The sequence below is a fragment of the Lolium rigidum genome, chromosome 3 (genome assembly GCF_022539505.1).
Source record: "Lolium rigidum isolate FL_2022 chromosome 3, APGP_CSIRO_Lrig_0.1, whole genome shotgun sequence".
In the NCBI taxonomy this organism is placed as follows: domain Eukaryota; kingdom Viridiplantae; phylum Streptophyta; class Magnoliopsida; order Poales; family Poaceae; genus Lolium; species Lolium rigidum.
In genome coordinates this window covers 315,795,661-315,811,875 of record NC_061510.1, presented here as the reverse complement: position 1 = coordinate 315,811,875, position 16,215 = coordinate 315,795,661, and positions in this window count along the sequence as shown.

Here is a 16,215-nt window from a genome sequence, read left to right as displayed (position 1 = left end):
CAATTTACGTCCGGGCAATACCACAACTTCCAAAGCGTACCAAAAAAAATGCTCGCACATGATTGCAACTAACATTGTGACAAGTAATTCTCATCTGCTAATTAGAAGTATGTTACTAGTCAAATTACAATCCAAGCCATTAATTCCCCTACAAAGAAGTGGATAAACTGCTGCTTGGTTGCGTAGGAGGATATAAAGGATTTCGATAAATGCCAGCTCAGAACTGGTGTACTAGATATATCCAAAAAAAGGGAGGCGTATGACTGTTGAGTTTTCTATCAGTTGGGGGAGTTTATCAGAGGGCAGAGGCACAACTGAGAGTATGAAAACAAGAAGATTGATTGTGAGCAATTACCCAATGGCGAAACTTCCTCTTGACCTTCCAAATGAGCCATGTGTCCCTATCCGCTTCCTTAAAAGAATACATGACCCCTTTATTCCTAAAGGGCACAATGAGAACATATTAGCTTGGCCAGTAAACGAGATACATTGAAAAATACTTATAACATGAGAATACGGTCATAGATAGACCTACATACCATGCACTGCGAATGCAGCAGGTAATGATATGCTGGATGAGGCTACGAGGACCCGGGTCATAGCCGCGGATGCCACATTCATCGACTGCTGGAGACCGAGTGCCAGTACCGAGGTGGTATTGCGCATAGTTGCGCATTCTTGGATCTTTGTAGACAATGGTTTCAGCCATGACCATAGGCATTGCCTTGGTGGAGACACTCAGATTTGTATCTATGAGGAAGAGGGCACGATCTCCAATGCTCGTTACAGGGACAAACCTGTCCAACATGATGTCCTTGAGTTTGTAGATCAAAATATGCGACCGGGAATTGTCGGTATGGCCAACGAGCAGTATCTCCGAGTCACATTCTACCAGACTGTGACCATCATAAAGTTTATCCTTGGGGCACTTGGCGACCAGCTTCGGTGGCGGTGGTGGTGAACCGGCCTGTGGGGGCGGGTCGATCTGGAAAACCAGTGAACCATCATACGTCGGATACTGCACCATGTAAATCTTGCCATGAAACGCAAGGGGTGCAGCATATGGTGGGACTTCCCAACTCGGCACGGTCCATTGCGTGTCCTGGGTGGTAGCAAAGGCCAGCCTCTTCACACGATAGAAGAGAATCATGAGGGTGATGGTTCCAGTATTGGCATCACAAGAGACGACGGCAAACATGCCAAGCGTGAGGAAGAACCACCTTTCACCCTCGGTCTGGAAGTTGTACTTGTACCTCCGCAGCTGCGTGTGGAGATCGGAGAGCGGGGGAAGGTCAGCCAGGTCGCCGGTGAAAGGGTGGAGGAGGCGAACGACGGCGTCCTGGTCGCGCTGGAGGAGGAGGAGGCCATCCACGGAGTCGAGGATGCAGTGGTCTCTAAAGAGCGGAAGCTTGACACGGACGAAGGTTCCTGTGTCGAGGTTGAGGAAGCGAACGTGGTTGCGGAGCTTGTTGTGGCCAGGGTGGAGGCCGTGACCCTCTGGAAACATTATCCAGCGTCGCGGGTGGAAGCGTGGGTCAACGACACCGCGGCCGCGTGGGCACATGGTGCCGTCGCGCCACATTCTGCAGACGGCGCGGAAGCGGACGTAGTCCAGGAAGTCGCCGGCCAGGACATGCCATGCTACCAGGAGAAGCAGGTCTCCAGGCAGGGACGTCGTCCATAAGGTGGAGTATTGATCCGTGGCATCGTCAGAGGTTGCTACCGTGGGGCAGCGGCGCTTCGTTTTCATGGTCGGCCGCATCACTGTATTCTTCCCGAGTTGCTGGCTCACCGAGTAGTACTGTAGTACCTCACTCAACCAGAATCATCAAAATTCAAGGGTTTCCTGTCCAAAATGGAGAAGCAGTACGTCAGCATAATACTAAACCTGGAAAGGAAACGAAGATTCCAAATAATTACTTCTTGTCTAAGATAATTGCTATGTTGAAGGAATTTTTGAGTAGGCAACAAGGCACAACAAATCTTTTGCTTCACGATTAGCATGTGCTGCCACTGTTAGTGCTCACCAAAATAATGTTTGTGTTCCATGCACAATCGCCTATGTTCCCTGATTTTATTTTTATTATATTCATGAAAATCATCTCGATTGAGCAAGAGACCTAGACAGTGTTGACACTGGAGCGACCATGGTTATTTGGTATAGAATTGAGGGACAATATAGACTTCGACAGTAGTTGAGTGACTAAAATTGGACTTTCTTCTGATTGAATTGATAATATATAGCTAGGACAACTTTATAAAATGAACATGGGAAATTTTGCGCCGAAATTTTGGGCGTGAAACGTCCAAGTTCTTGTCTCCTTGATCTACGTAAATGAAAGCAATGCGGATGTGTTGTCAAAAGTTCCGGAAAACACCCTCCTTGTTTCATTTGAATTGATGTAAACGTTGTAGGATGTCATTAGAAACAGTAAAACTGAGCTACTTAGGCCCTTCCTCAGCGATTTGTGGTCGTGAGCAATCAGATCATGTGTATGGATGTTATGGATCTTTCCTTCATGCTGGCTGCTTGCGTCAAGGCGATTTTCACCGTGTTACGACCATCGATACCATTGGCCCAATGTAACAGGGCTGCTACTCTGGAGAATGACTTGGGCGTCTTCTGGTGAACCAGGTCCGTGACTGTGATTGGACTGGACTACTTCGTTGGCTGTGTGGGCTCTTCTGCCTCGAATAGTTGCTCTGCTAAGGTAAGCCTAGTTTCTTGTGGTTAAGTCTGCTAAGGTAAGCCCAGTTCCTCTTGGTTAAGCACTCTCTTGATTGGAGGCACCATGCTGCCGCCATTACTTCGTGCAACTAATGGCATGGAAGGTGCGCTACCAGTGTCCTTCCGTCCCCTTGATTCTGTTTGTGGATCGACGATAGCAAAGCAACCCATGACTACAACACATAATCCTCATTGACCTTCCACGTTATCCCTCCCTACGACGATACATAGGTGAACACTTGGACTGCTACACAACCAGCGTTCTCCTTCACAAGTCACAAGCCTTGAGCGTTGCTACGCCATGTCTAACATAAACGTGGCGGTGATGTGGAGGCGCATCCAAACGCAACATCTAGCCAACTTAAGGCTAAAATAACTACACAATTTTCACATTTTTTTTCACAACTTCATATTTTCCCGAAAGCCATCTACTCCTTCTTCCCATCTCTCCCGATCTCATATGGTATAGGAAGCACAATTGGAGACTTAACCCCTCCCCGGATCCCAATAGGTACCATTGGAATATTTAGAAAGATATGGGTCTGTGTTGCTACTGACTACCAAAGGATGAATTACCAATTGGACTAGCCCTAGAATTTACCAACAACCTCTCTGCTCGGAGGTGCAACAATTCCTTTGATGGTTCACACCTTCTCTATTGGATTCGGACCATCGCCAACACCCCCTCCCCGCGGATCATGCCATAATATATAGGGTGGACCTCCTCTCCTATTACAAACAAGCAACAACACTAGATCATGCATCCTTACCCCAATCTCAAATAGCTGCTAACATGCAAGCATCAACCCCTCTAATGGAAGTGCCACCGCCACCAGATCTCGTTCAATTCTAGCCCCACGACCCCCAAATCCCAGCGCGAAACAACAACAAATCAAGGGGAGTCACACTATTTTTACCTCAATGGTGTGAACGTGCGAGCGCACAATCTTGATTTGTGCGGCCGCCAGATGAGGGAGAGAGAAAAGGCGTCGGCGGCTGAGCGGCGAAGGTAGCGAAGAGAGGGAGAGAATGGCAGTAAAGGAAACTACCATTTATGAGGGGGGGGGGGGGGGTAGGTGAATGTGAACGTGTTGAACCAGTCCGCACCATGATGTTTTCTCACGTGAGTGTTGCGCTATGTCTTTCCATAGTGTCGAAGAGGAATATATGCATCACACCAAAGGATAAGAAATTGAACATTTGTTGAATAGATTTTTTTTTATTTTAAAGGAGACACAAGGTTTGGTCTTTAAAATTGAAGGAAATGAATTGCAAGTATGCATAGGAAAGATCGAGTACTTGAGCTACATGTACATGAATCTATAGCTGGTCCACCTCCTATCCCTCACGTTGCCTCCTCTAGGCGACTAAGGGAGAGAAACCCTAGCTCTCACCGCCAACCTCTCCTACTCGTGTCACCCCTACAGGCTGCCACCGGAAAGGCCGTGCGGCGCTTGTGAAGGTGGCGGAGGGGAGTCACGGTTTTGGCTACCCTGTAGTAGTATCGAGGAATGCTCATGTGCTTCGTCATTAACGGTGCTCAATATCTCTTTTGATTGATGACTAGGTTTAGGTCATCATCTAGTTGTTATAGATTTTGAACATGATCTTTGTTGATGGCATGAATTTGGGCAAATAATTTGAATTCAAATTCAAACTTAGATTTTAATAGTTCATCACACATTTGAATTGGAATTGGAACCTGAACTTGAAAGTGAAATTGAATACAACACAAATAAATAAAAATTGAAGACATTACTCAATAAGGAAAATAACTCTTTATTTATATTAAGACAATAATACAATGTCTTTACAAAAAGGAAATAATAAAATAATATGAAAATAAACTTACAAGTTTAGAAGAAGAGAAAAATAAAATAAAAAGCCTAATCTAAATCTTGATCATAATCATCTTCTTCTCAATCTTGTAACCTGCATAAAAAATACCAATTAGTGGAAATGCCAAATGGCAGTGGTAAAAAATAAAGGTTAAACCCTTGAGATATTTTCTCAGCCGAGCACATCCACAAGGGGAGGTGAACGAAGGTGGAAACTTTCACCAAACAAGCAACCAACACACTCATGGAATTGCATGGCATACCTGTCGACCAAGCACATCCCCAAGACCACAAATAAAAGAGGTTTTCTTGTAGTACACATCAGCTTAACACAAGCAGACCAAACCATCGACCAGGAGCACCATTCCATCACGTTTACAGTAGTTCATCACCAAGAACACTCGTTCATCATTAGAATCTCGTAGAAACAACCAATATCAACCAGAAGAGCACATACACCCTTAGACCATTCTGGAAATTATGGTTACTTAAGAAACAGGTATGAGGAGCAGGCATACCACAAGAAGGTGGTTATCCAACATCCAGAAGCTCAACAAGATCAAGAACAACAAGGACTAGGAGTTGGAGCAATGTATAAGCCAAATCATTGGACATATATCACTTGGTATATCCGTATATGATTCCAAAAGGCACATAGTATCCAAATAAGACATCACATCAAACCGAGTTTGTTTGAAGACTTTTTAACATCCTTTGGATCAAGCCTAGAGGATTACTGGCAGCTATTAAGTGGAATATCTTGTCACAACACGAAATCCTGATAAAAGGTGTTGGAAATATGCCCTAAAGGCAACAATAATAAGGTTATTATCATATTTCATTATTCATGACAAATGTTTATACTCCATGCTAGAATTGTATTATTCGGAAACGTTAATACTTGTGTCACTAGTAAGTCTCTACAAGACTAGTCCGTTGGTTAAGAGCATCTCTAGGTAAACTGGGCAAAACCGAAAAATAACCGCAATTTTAATGGTTCGGTTCGCAAATCGGCGCAGAGCAACGACCGTAAAGTAGTCAGAACTAAAAAAAAGTTTTTGGGCCGAGACCAAAACTCCTACTCGGCCTGTATTTGTAGGGGCCGAACGAGCGAACCGAACACAGCCCGAATGAACCCCTAGTTTGCGCGCGACGAAAGTTTCACCTCCCAACTGCCGCCACCGCCGATCTGCACGCCCTCACCGTCCTCTGCGGCGCCGTCGCCCGATCTCGCCGGTATGAGTCTCGAATCGACCCCGCCAGCCGCCGGAGCTAGCTCGCAGGACCCGCCACCCTCTCCCGCGGTGGCCGGAGCTCCCGCTACAACAACCACGCCTGCCACCCCCGCCGACGCCGCGACCATGGTCTCGTCGACGAGCGTCCTCAAGCGGTGGCGCGCGGGAATGCATGTGGTCCCGCAAACCGGTGCCGCGGCAGCCAGCGGTGATGTCCCGGCTGTCACCAAAGGGGAGGACACAGCGAAGCCGACGACGCTGAAGGTATCCCGCGCTAGACCAAAGAATTCGACGCCGAAGGAAATGCAATCAAAGATGACGACGAGCCATGGCGCCCCGCCTCCGTTCCCATCCCCGTCAACGCTGTCGCCGCCGCCGGTAGCCAACGTGAACGACGCCCATGACGTGCTCGACGACGAGTCAACAAGGTAAAAATTACAACTCCATCTCGTTTTTACTTGTGAGCAGAAATTGAGGCCGCGTACTGTTAGGAACGACAACGCCTCGTACATGGAGATGTTGGACGAGGTTAACATTACCCCACTCGCTCCGTTCGATGTTGGGATGGGCGGAGATGGGGAGGACGACGCAGATGAAGGGGAAGAAGGGGACGATGGGGAAGAAGATGAAGGCGACAAAGGTGTGGTTGAGGTCGAGGCCGATGAAAAGAAGAATAAAAGAAGGGCAAACAATTACACGGAAATCGAAGACGCGATGTTGTGTCGAGCTTGGGCCGTCGTGGGGATGGATGCATTCTCCGGCACCGATCAAACCGAGAAGCGCTACTGGTAACGCATCGAGGACAAATTCCATAAAATGATGCCGCACGTTCGCCATCTTGTCGATCGCACGTACCGATCCCTCCAAGGACGTTGGGACGCGATCAAATTGGCATGCAGCCGATGGGCGGCATCAATGAATCAAGTGGTGTCGAATCCTTCTAGCGGCGCAACTGTAGACGAATATGTGAGTGAATTTACTTGCTTTTTATGTTTGCATAATTTGTGTTTGGTTTGGTGACCACACCTTGACGATTTCATATTTATTTTGCAAATGTAGGACCGTATTGCCGATGCGAGGTATAGAGACATGGCCGGCAACAAGGGCAAGAGCTTCACGATGCGACATTGCTTTGATGTGCTTCAACACCTTCCCATGTGGAAACCGAGGGACAAAGAAACAGCACCCAAGAAAGCTGCAATGGTTGCGCTGGACGATACCGAGGATGAGAAGGAGGGCCGGAACAATGACAAGCCGGATGGAAACAAGAAGGCCAAAGAGAGGCTCAAGATCGTGGGGGAGGCAACATTGTTGAGGGACAAGTTTGATCAAATGATGAAGTCCAAGGAGGTGATTGCGGCCAAGAATTTGGAGACAAAGCTTGTCATCATCGAGAAGAAGAAAGAGGTGAGTCTTGCCAAGGTTGAAGCCAGCCGAGAGGAAGCAAGGAACAAGGCCAAGTTGGAGGAGATGAGGATCAACGTGAAGAAGACCAAAGCAATGAAGCAACTATTGGTCGAAGAGAGGGAGATCATGATGATAAACACAAAGGACATGAATGATCAACAAATGGAGTGGTGGAAGGAGGCCTCAGCGGATATCATGGAGAGACAAAGAATAGCTCGTGAAGAGGCAAGTGGTGGTGGATCGGTGACACATGGAGGTGGTGGCGATGATGTTCACGGCGGTCCTACCTCCGTTTGATGCCGACAGTGAGAGGAGATGGTGAGGAGAATGAGCAACTTTCTGCCATGAACTATGAACTATTTGCTATGATTGTGTCATTTGATGTATAACTATAAACTATGCATGAGTTGTTTGCACTTGATAGTTTGATCATATGCCAATTTTGTGATAAACCCTGCCTTTATGGGTACGGAAGCCGCTGTCGCAGAACAGAGCCCGTAAACCAAAACTGTAAAACACCGACCCGTAAACACGAGTTCGGTGAACCGAACTCCAGGTTTTCAGTTCGCGTTTATACGGGCTCTGTTAGAGATGCTCTAACGATGGTAAAGGTTTCCCAACCATAAATTTGTGTTGTCAATTAACAACGGGATCATGTCATTAGGAGAATGACATTACGGACAAGACCTAACTAGGCAAAGCAATTAGATCATGTCAATGTTTAAATTGATGTAGCTTTCTAATATCAAATGTACCAATTATTAGACCATGAGATTATGCTACTCTCTAGTGGCGGAAGAATATGTTGAGGGCATCAAATGACACTTCATAATTGGGTGATCATAAAGGTGTCTTTGGGTATCTCAGAAAGTAATTTAGGTGGTATGTATGAAGAGTAGAATTTGTCCATCCACGTAACATATAGATATACTCATGGCTCGCTCAGGTAACACACAATCTATATCTCTTGCAAGCACGTGACTAATGAGTTAGCCACAAGTGAATGATGTGTTACGATATGAGTAAAGAGTACTTGTTGTGCACAAGATTGAACTAGGTTTCGTGATACCGATGATCGAATCTCGGGCAAGTAAAATATCGCGAAACAAAGGGAATGGAATATGAGATTGTTTGAATCCTTGACATCATGGTTCATCCGATAAAGATCTTCATGGAATGTGTGGGAATAATCATGGCCATCCAGGTCCCACAGTTGATTATTGATCATCGAAGTGGTCTCGATCATGACCACATATTCCTGAACCCGTAGGGTCACACACTTAATGCTCAAGATCGCTAGGTAGTTCTAGGATATTACATATTTGTGATTCTGAAGATTGTTCGGAGTCTCGGATGGGATCTAAAAAATCTTGAGTAGCTTCGGAATAGTCCAGAGAATGAGATTCATATATGGGAAGTCATTTTTAGGGTTTCGGAAAAAGTTTGGAGTTTTCCGGTATTGTATCTTATTCATATATCGAAAAAAGTTTGGAGTTTTCTGTTATTGTATCTTATTAATTTTTAGCTATGGAATATTCATATATAGTTATTTTCTGCTACGAATCCCTACAACACACACTCTTGGGAGGCATGCAAGAAACCAAGAGGGATTTGCCTGTCCTGCATGGGCCGGGTGCACAAGCCCTCAACGGCCCAACTGACAAGCCCAAGAGAAAACCCTAATTAAGGGGCAATCATGTTAGGGTTGGACTCTCCCCCTTTCCCTTTTTTTGGCCGACCCTAGGGCCTGGAAGAGGGGCCAAGGCAGCCCCCACACCTATATAAGAGGTAGGGGAGGGCTGGGGCGCAACATATCGAACCCTAGCCGCCCTCCCACTCTCCCTCTGTTATAATTGAGATGCACAATAAACGAAGAACGAAAAGTAAAACACTGCAGGGGACACGAGATTTTAACGTGGAAAACCCTTGCAACACACAAGGGAAAAACCACGGGCGCCGGCCCGACAAAACTTCACTATTTCGGTGGTGTTTACAAACGCCGTGGGTGTACAATGATGCGATGATAACCCTAGCGGCGGCTTACGGGGAATATAAATAGGCGGTGGCAACGATCCGTACCGCGGGGGCTGCCGCCCCCGCACCCCCGCGGGCGTCCCTGTAGGGCACGACATATGGGCTAACTCGACTACGCTACGCTTCGGCCCAAGCCTCCGGCGACGGGCCTCGCTCCGCTCGTCGAAGTTAGCCTCCCTTTAGTATATGAATTTGGATCACAAAATAACAAACTCCACCTTGAGACAAATTCCTTGTAGCATGAACTTCAACAATCACCTGAATCAACAAAGAAAACACTTGCTGGCGCCAATAGCCACTTGGGCTAAACAGTTATACCAACCAAGCTTGAGCAAAGCTCAAACTTGGACACGAGGACAGAGCTTAGTCATCATATCAGCAGGATTATCATGAGTACTAATCTTGCATACCTTCACTTTACCTTTTGCAACCACATCTCTGATTGCGTGGTACTTAATATCAATGTGCTTTGTCCTATCATGGAACATCTGATCTTTAGTAAGATAAATAGCACTTTGATTGTCATCTGAACAACTTAATGCAAGAATTATCTCCACAAAGCTCAGCATATAACCCTTTCAGCCAAACAGCCTCTTTACCTGCCTCAGCAATAGCCATGTACTCAGCCTCGGTAGTAGATTGTGCAACGGCATCTCGCAAAGTAGCCTTCCAGCTAACGAGCACATCCACCAACGAGTAAACACATAACCTGTGAGGGACCTTCTCCGATCCAAATCGCCAGCATAATCTGAATCCACATATCCGGCGAGCCCCTCACCAATCCTGCCAAACCTCAAGCAAGCTTTTGATGTGCCGCGAAGGTACCGAAAATCCACTGAACAGCTTTCCAATGTTCTTTACCGGGATTAGCCATGTATCGACTGACCAAACTCATAGCATATGATAGATCGGGACGTGAACAAACCATGGCATACATCAAGGAACCAACGGCACTAGAATAGGGAACTCGAGACATGTACTCAATATCATCTTTAGAGCTAGGACATTGCAAAGTCGACAACTTGAAATGAGAAGCAATAGGAGTAGTAACTCGACTTTGCATCATGCATATTAAAACGATGAAGAACTTTCTCAATGTACTTTTCCGACTAAGAAACAACAAACTAGACTTTCTGTCCCTTTTGATTTCCATGCCTAGTATTTTCTTAGCAGGACCAAGATCCTTCATCTCAAACTCACTACTTAATTGATTCTTTAAAGTAGTGATCTCTTTCATGCTCTTGGCAGCAATCAACATATCATCAACATATAGCAGCAAATAAATAGGTGATCCATTAACAAACTTGATATACACACAACTATCATACTGAGATCTCTCAAAACCATGTGTAAGCATAAATGAATCAAACCTTTTATACCATTGTCGTGGCGACTGTTTCAGACCATAAAGGGACCGCTTTAATTTGCAAACAAGATCCTCCTTACCGGGCACAACATAACCTTCGAGGTTGGTCCATATATATATCCTCCTCCAACTCACCATGCGGAAAAGCAGTCTTTACATCTAGCTGCTCAAGCTCAAGATCATGCATAGCAACAATACCAAAGAAAGCACGAATAGAACTATGCTTCACAACCGGGGAGAATACATCATTATAATCAACACCTGGAATTTGGCTGAAACCTTTTGCTACTAACCTTGCCTTAAACCGTGGAGGCTCATTAGGAGACAAACCTTCCTTTCTTTTGAATATCCACTTGCGGCGGACAGCCTTCTTTTGTTTAGGCAAGTGCACAACATCCCATGTGCCATTCTTCTCAAGCGATTGCATCTCTTCTTGCATCGCACCTACCCACTTCTCTTTATCAACCGAAGCAATGGCTTCGGTATATGTAGCTGGTTCAATATCATGCTCCACCTGTTCAGCACAACTCAAAGCATAAACAACAATATCACATTCTTGAATTAATCGGGTAGGAGGTGTAATATTTCTCTTAGGGCGGTCAGCAGCAATAGACCGTCCTTGTCGCTGAACAAAAGGTGGTGAAGGTGGAACATCATTATCATCATTGTTGGTTTCGGGAAACACATTTTCATTCTCCTTTGCGTGCTCCACCTGCACGCCAATTCTGTGCTGCTCATCATCGAAACATCGGGAGAATCAATAGCATCGAAATATCGGTAGACGGACTATCATTAAACATAACCGCCTCATTAAAAACGACATTCCTGCTCAACACAATTTTCTTAGTTTCAGGATTCCATAATCTATATGCCTTAACTCCTGAACCATAACCAAGGAAGATGCACTTAACAGCCCTTGGCTCCAACTTTCCATTATCAACATGAGCGTAAGCGATGCAACCGAAAACTCTCAAATCTGAATAATCGGCAGGCGAACCGGACCATACCTCAATTGGAGTTTTCTTATCAAGTGGAACAGAAGGTGACCTGTTGATGAGATAACATGCGGTGGAGGCTGCTTCAGCCCAAAAACCTCTATGCATCTTTGCATTAGACAACATGCAGCGAGCCCTCGAAATAATGGTCACTGTTCATGCGTTCGGCCACGCCATTCTGTTGAGGGGTGTACGGAATGGTATGATGTCTTACCATCCCATCATTGCTGCAAAACTCATCAAATTCATTTGAACAAAATTCCATACCATTGTCGGTACGGAGTATCTTAACCTTCTTTTCAGTTTGGGTTTCTACCATAACTTTCCACTTCTTAAAAGCATTAAAAACATCAGATTTATGTTTCAGGAAATATGGCCACACTTTTCTTGAGTAATCATCAATAATTGTAAGCATGTAATTAGCACCACCATTAGAAGTTCTACGGGACGGACCCCAAACATCAGCGTGTACATAATCTAAAATGCCTTTGGTGGTATGAACGGAAGCATTAAATTTTACTCTTTTATGCTTACCAAAGATGCGGTGCTCACGAGAACTCAAGATTACCTAAATCGCAGCCATCAATTAGCTCTCTCTTTGCCAATTCTGCCATGCCAAGCTCACTCATATGTCCAAGACGCTTGTGCCAAAGGTTAGTCTTACTAGTTTCATCGAGAACTAACGGCAGCGGCAATACCGGGCAAAGTGCTACCTCTAAGGACATATAATTTCGCAGAATTCATATCACCAATCATAATAATGAGAGAACCTGATGATACCTTCAAAAGTTTGTTCCCACCTTTGTACTTGTACCCGTCACAATCAAGGGTACTCAAAGAGATCAAATTCCTCGCCATGGAGGGTATGTGTTTCACTCCTGTCAACGTGCGTGTCATCCCATCATGGGTCTTGATCTGAACAGAACCAATGCCAACAATGTTGCACTGGTTGTCATTCCCCACACGCACAAAATCTCCACTCTGCACAGACTCATAAGAACTGAACCAATCTTTGTTACAGCAAATATGAAACGAACATGCAGTATCAAGAATCCATTCATCATCACGTGAAACACATGCAGCCAAAACAGCTAAGCAATCTCCATCGAACTATCACTACCGGCAACAACAGCAGCCTCACCCTTACCGGTGACAACGGCAGCCTTACCATTACCATCATTATTTTTCGGTTGGTAAGTTCCGTTCCTTTTCTCCTTGTTCTGCAGCTTCCAACAATCATCAATATTGTGGCTAGATTTCTTACAATACCGCAGAACTTGTCACGTCCTTTGGACTTTGAGCGACCTCTATCGCCCTTGCTCTTATCTCTGTTGTTGTGGTAGTAGTTATCTCGGCTGCTCAGTCCTGCCACGGACCTCTAACGCCTCCGCCTTGGAGGACAAACTTTCAGCCTGCACCATAGATTTCATTTTCTCCTTTTGTTGGAGAGCATCATAAACTTCCGCGAGAGTTAGTTTGTCGCGGCTCAATAATATGGTGTCACGAAAATTACTGAAAGAATTAGGCAGCGAGCATAAAAGAAGAAGACCTAAATCCTCATCCTCATACTTAACTTCTATAGACTGCAAATCGAAACAATCTCTTTCCGGGAAGATAGGTGATTCATTACCGAACCTCCCTCTTGCAACTTATGCGAGAACAGCTTCATCTTCACGTGCAATCTGCCCGTGAGATCCTTGGACAAACGAGATCTCCTCTAGTTTGACCCATAACTCGGCGGTGGTTTTCTCCTGCAGCACTTCCTGCAGAATATTATTGGACGAGATGGAGTTGAATCAACGATAAAGCCTTACGGTCTTTCCGCTTCTCCGCATCGGTCCAGGTATCCTTCGCTTTCTCGCCGAAAGCATCGATCGCTTCATCCGGATCTGAAGATTGGGCGAGAATCGCCCTCATCTTCACTTGCCACAAAGCAAATCTCGTGGTGTAGTCCGAGCTGCGGTAGATCGAACTTCGGTGACGACATCTCGTAAACCCTAGATCCAAAGAACACGGGCTCCGATACCACTTGTTATAATTGAGATGCACAATAAACGAAGAACGAAAAGTAAAACACTGCAGGGGACACGAGATTTTAACGTGGAAAACCCTTGCAACACACAAGGGAAAAACCACGGGCGCCGGCCCGACAAAACTTCACTATTTCGGTGGTGTTTACAAACGCCGTGGGTGTACAATGATGCGATGATCACCCTAGCGGCGGCTTACGGGGAATATAAATAGGCGGTGGCAACGATCCGTACCGCGGGGGCTGCCGCCCCCGCACCCCGCGAGCGTCCACGTAGGGCACGACATATGGGCTAACTTCTGACTACGCTACGCTTCGGCCCAAGCCTCCGGCGACGGGCCTCGCTCCGCTCGTCAGAAGTTAGCCTCCCTTTAGTATATGAATTTGGATCACAAAATAACACCCTCCCTCCCTCCTCCTCCTCCTCCTCTGATGCAGCTTGGGGAAGCCCTGCATGAATTTCCCTCCACCATATACCACAAACATATTGTTGTCCTGCTGGTTCTGATCCCATCTACTTCTCCATCTACGCTTGCTGGATCAAGAAGGAGATGGTGTGTGCTGCATGTGTGAATAACTCAGAGGCGCCATTCGTTGCAGGCTTGCATCCCTTATCAGATTGGATTGTGAAGGAAGTATGACTACATTGACCACATTATAAATGCTTGCGCTTAGTGATCTACAAGGGTATGTAGATCTAAATATCAATCTAGCTACTTTCATCTTGTATATTGGATCTTGGCTCTTGTAGATTAGATTCCGAGTTATGCCCCAGAGGATAATAAGATGTATTTATTATTATATCTCACTAGTTCATAATAGTTTCTTATCATGCTATAGCTGTATTAATAGGAAACGTTGATACACGTGTGGTATTACCAGGGTCCCTAGTAAGCATTCGCAAACTAGTTCATTGAGGTCAATCGTTGATCGAGGTTTCTCGATCATGGACACACACGTCCTTGACAATGGAGTCATATCACTGGGTGAATGATACGATGGACATACCCAACATATAAGTATTGTAACACGATCAAGTCATAAAGTTCACTATTGCAATATTTGTGAAAGTGTAGTGACCTAATCTTTAGACCGTGAGATCATATTTAATCGCTATCACTGGAGGCTGCTTTGATTGCATCAAACGTTACAACGTGAAAGGGTGATCATAAAGGTGTTCTCAAGCATTCCAAAGGGATAGGGCGAGGCGTATGTATCGAGAGCGGGATAGATACTCTGGGCCCACTCAGTGAGATTACAGCCATGAAGCTGCGTAACATATGACTAGGTCATGGGGATGGAATCACACGGAACGAGTTGAATGTCCTTGTCAATAACGAGATCGAACAAGGTATGATGATACCGACGATCATATCTCAGACTAGTGACCGTATCAAAGTAACAGAAGGAATATGACATAGCGTAATGGTTCAAACAACGATCACATCTTCGTAGAATACACAGGGGTCATTGTTGTTCTCGAGAACACACTGATGATCATTGACCGGAGAGTTGTCTCCGTAATGTCTGTGTTGTTCTCGAACCATAGGGTAACACGCTTAAGGGTTTATCAAAACGAAAGATAGTTTTGGATTCATCGGCAATACACAGAATGCCAGAAAAGGGTTCCAGGAGTATATGAATGGTTTTCCGAGTGGTTCGAGAGGTGTCTCAGATCATCATTAATTAAATAATATGTTTTATGTGTTAATGAAATGAATGAATATATAAAATATGATTTATTTAATTTAATAATTCTCTCTACCATTAATGGGCCCCTCCCGGAAGGGGAGCCCATTAAGGGAGGGTGGCCGGCCACCCCATGGGCCAAAGGGGGGCCAGCCGAGCCAAGGTGTGTAGGGGCTGCGCGGGGCCCATGGGGGGCCGGTCGGCGCACCTATCTCCCTCTCCTTTTGTCCCACCTTGCCAAGCCAAGCCCCTTAGTCTCCCCTTCCCCTATATATAGTGGCCAAGTGGAGGGAGGAAAATACACAATTAAATAGAAAATTCTCTCTCTAGTTTTTCTCTCCGCGGGGTTCCTCGTAGAGATGCGCATGGAGGGAGACAACACTACCTAGTATGCGGAGCATTGTTGGGATCCGGATCAAAATAATCTACTTCCGCAACTTCACTTGATCAGATACGGGAGCTTCGTTGATCTCCGTACGTGTGCGAAACTACATAGTGCTGCACTTATGGCACTCGACATCGTACAAGAGGACTTCCACACGACCCTGAGGTCGGCGCCGGGTATGACTACATCATCCACGTTCTAGCGGAACGTTAACCGCTTTCGGTCTACAATGGTATGTTGCCGAAACCTTCTCCACTACAACATTACTAGTAGATAGATCTTGGGAATTTAGGGTTTTCATTTAGTTAGAATCTTTTGTTTTATGCTATGAATCCCTATAGTGGTATCAGAGCCGCTCTATGTGTCGTATACTTGTATGGTTAGAACACATGAGTGGCATGTGGGCATCGATTCCGTAATTGTTACCCTATCACTTGCACTTGTTTATATTGCGGCATGGTTTGATGAAGCTTCCCCGACCGACCTTACGTGTACGCTAACGTGAGACT